Source organism: Octopus bimaculoides, chromosome 14 (assembly GCF_001194135.2).
Source record: "Octopus bimaculoides isolate UCB-OBI-ISO-001 chromosome 14, ASM119413v2, whole genome shotgun sequence".
NCBI classification, from domain to species: domain Eukaryota; kingdom Metazoa; phylum Mollusca; class Cephalopoda; order Octopoda; family Octopodidae; genus Octopus; species Octopus bimaculoides.
Genome location: NC_068994.1, coordinates 39,013,916 through 39,016,985, shown reverse-complemented (window position 1 = coordinate 39,016,985; position 3,070 = coordinate 39,013,916). Strand labels below are relative to the sequence as shown.

Below are 3,070 nucleotides of genomic sequence, written 5' to 3'. Positions count from 1 at the left end.
ATATATATATATATATATATATATATATATATATACACACACAATAGGCTTCCATGGAGTTTCTGTTAGTCAAATTCACTTATAAGGTCTGTAGCTATGATAAAAAGCACTTGCCCAAGGTGCCATGCAGTAGGACTGAAATCAAAATGACATGGTTGCAAAGCAAACTTCTTAACCACTTAGCCATAGCTGGAACAGTTTATTTTATGCAAAAAATGTATCACCTTGAATATTTAAGAAGCAATTTCCTTAAATACAGACTTGATCATGGAATAAGCATAATGTCATAGCAATTTTAATTTAGAAATCTAGAATTTAACACATGAAACCAGATAGGATCCTCGGTTATGCTAAAGTGAGCATTAATAGAATTGTCTGTTGTTAATACATGGAACATTGACTACAATCAAAGAATTCTGCAAATGTTCAGTTATTGCTAAATTACATAATTCAATTAAATTATTAAGAAAATTTTATATAGAGTCTTACTTTATAACAATCACATCTTTTTTTAAACTACTTATCATTTAAGCATTTTGAAGAAAGTAACTAGACATTATTATTTAATTATTTATTTATTGCAGTGAAATTATAATTTTTTCAGCTTTAAATAACTGCTCTTAATCCTAATATCTCTGAGAAATAACCAACTATATATTAATATTTACTGCATGGTAATCAGATATACTTGGTTCTGTGCATGTGCATTTGAGACACAGGAATGTGAGTTTACTTGTTTTGATAGTGGGGCACTTTCCAGAATTCTCCACATTTCATATGATATAGGACACACATTTTATTTTTACTGGCCAATACAAAGAGGCTGCAGGAACTGATTTGTATATGATTAGCATGTCACATCACTGGCAAAAATTTCATCTGTGGTAAGGGTTAAATTCAAATTTTGGAATAATTTCAGAACACCGTCTCTTTGAAGCTACTTTAGTAGTGATCTATCAAATTCAATCCATGTGAATGCTATTCACAATAAATAATTTTAGAAAATGATCCAGATAAAAGTTTTTTTAACAGATGCATTAATGTTTTTGAGGATCCAGTGAAAACAATTTAGCAATGAGTAATGCTAAAAAAAAAAACAGAAGGAACTCAGCTAATTAAAATATATTTAAAAAGTCAAATTAAGACTAAACTATTTGCCATATGCAATTCATTGATAAGCTAAAATTCAAATGATATGGAAAGTTGCCTGAGAAAGACTCTATAGACATTTAAAATGCACAAAATCAGACTTATAGTCTATATAATCTGAAATCAATATATACTATTCAGATTTTAAAATATATTCATCAAATAAATAGATTTTATTCCATGTTCTCTTTTGAATATTTTAAATACTTCCTGATTACAAACAAAAAGCAGCAACGTATTCAAAATACATCTCATGTTTACATGAAAGATTACTTTAAGTTAACCAATCTTTTGCTTTAAATTCAGTGTATTGCAAGCGCAGAGGAAAAATATTTGGAAAAGTAATTCAAAACATACCCTCTTTCATTGAATTCTGAAGAAATACTTTCAAATAAAATATATCATTCTCAATATAATAGTTTTTCTAAAAAAATATTGTTTAATTCACAAGAAGAAAGTCATTTGAAAATTCTGCATTTACTTGTTCAATAAGTCTTAACATTATTCTTCAATAATGTTAATAATAAAATATTTTCAGTCATAAATATGTAAGAAAGTAACAGTTAAGAATTTTCAGGAGAACACTGATAAATTAAAATTAAATTTTAACATTCCAGAAATTTTAATATCACTTTGTATAATAATAATAATAACAACAACAACAAAAACACACAACAACATTGACAACAACGATTATGACGATGGCTTTTAATTTAGGCACAAGGCCAGCAATTTTAAGTGGAGGAGATTAGTTGACAATCATTGATGCCATTGTAATAAACTGGTAATTTATTTTACTGTACCCATGGTGACAAAAAGTAAGTCGACCCTGGCAGGATTTGAACTCAGAAGATAAAGAACCTGAACAATTCCACAAGACATTCTTTTCTCATGCCCTATCAATTCTGACAATCAATCGTTCTGTTATTGTTGTTGATGGTGATGATAATGATGATGATGATGACAATGATGGTGATGTAAAAGAGAAAGGAAAGATAAGGAGCAAGGTAAATAAAAATCACAGACTAAATAAGTATTGACATATATATATGTATATATATATATATATATATATATATATATATATATATATATATATATATATATATATATATAAAGTGAATGAGAGAGAGAGAGAGAGTGAGAGAAAGGATGATAAAGAGAGAAAGATAGTCAGTCAGACAGAAAAACAGACAGACAGAGAGGGAGGGACAGAGAGAGAAAGCAGCTGATGTGAGAGAAATATGGGAAAGAGAGAGAGAGAATGAGAGAGACTAATAACAGAAATATACATTTAAAAATTATCTATAAAATAGTTTATTAATGACAACCACCTGTTCCCTATTTCAAATAGACAATAATATTGCATTGAAAGTACTCAGATAAAACAAAGGGAAGAAAATTGTAAGACAATGCATGAGTTTTCAAAAGCAAATATGTATTTATAGGATTTTAACTGATTCAACTTGTAGCTTAATCTTCTTAAGTACTAAAAACCAGAGTTTACTGGTGGCTACAGTAGTTATTACATACACATCATACTAAATGGGTTGGCAGATCACTTTTTCATGTTCACACCACAGTACTGTCCAAGCTGCTTCCATAACATAACATCAGCAGTAACCATTCGACTCTAGAGACGGATACACACCAGACAGAGAATCTAACAGTCCTTTTTTTTATTTGGTAAGTAACAGTTGTTTCTGTCTATATATTAAGTATATTCTGAGTGTGTGTGTGTGCATGTGCATGCATGTGCATATGTGTATGTGTCTATGTGTGTTTCAAATATAAATATGTGTATATGTGTATGTATACATACATACATATATAAATATGTGTATATGTGTATGTATACATACATACATGCATATATACATATATATATAAATATATATATATATATATATATATATATATA

At 28.4% G+C, this 3,070-nt stretch overlaps 1 protein-coding gene across 3 annotated transcripts in view; it reads left to right on the top strand.

Annotated features, from left to right (window-relative positions):
* Nucleotides 1-2,418: 2,418 nt before the first annotated feature.
* The window catches only part of LOC106872388 (protocadherin-18), a 134,234-nt gene continuing 133,582 nt past the window's right edge, over nucleotides 2,419-3,070 (top strand). For 2 of the 3 annotated variants that reach the window (XM_014919376.2, XM_014919377.2), the window contains exon 1: nucleotides 2,427-2,835. The gene's annotated coding sequence lies outside the window, so the exon portion shown is untranslated. Of the gene's footprint in view, nucleotides 2,836-3,070 lie in introns of all 3 variants that reach the window. The other variant, XM_052973092.1, reaches the window with a different exon arrangement.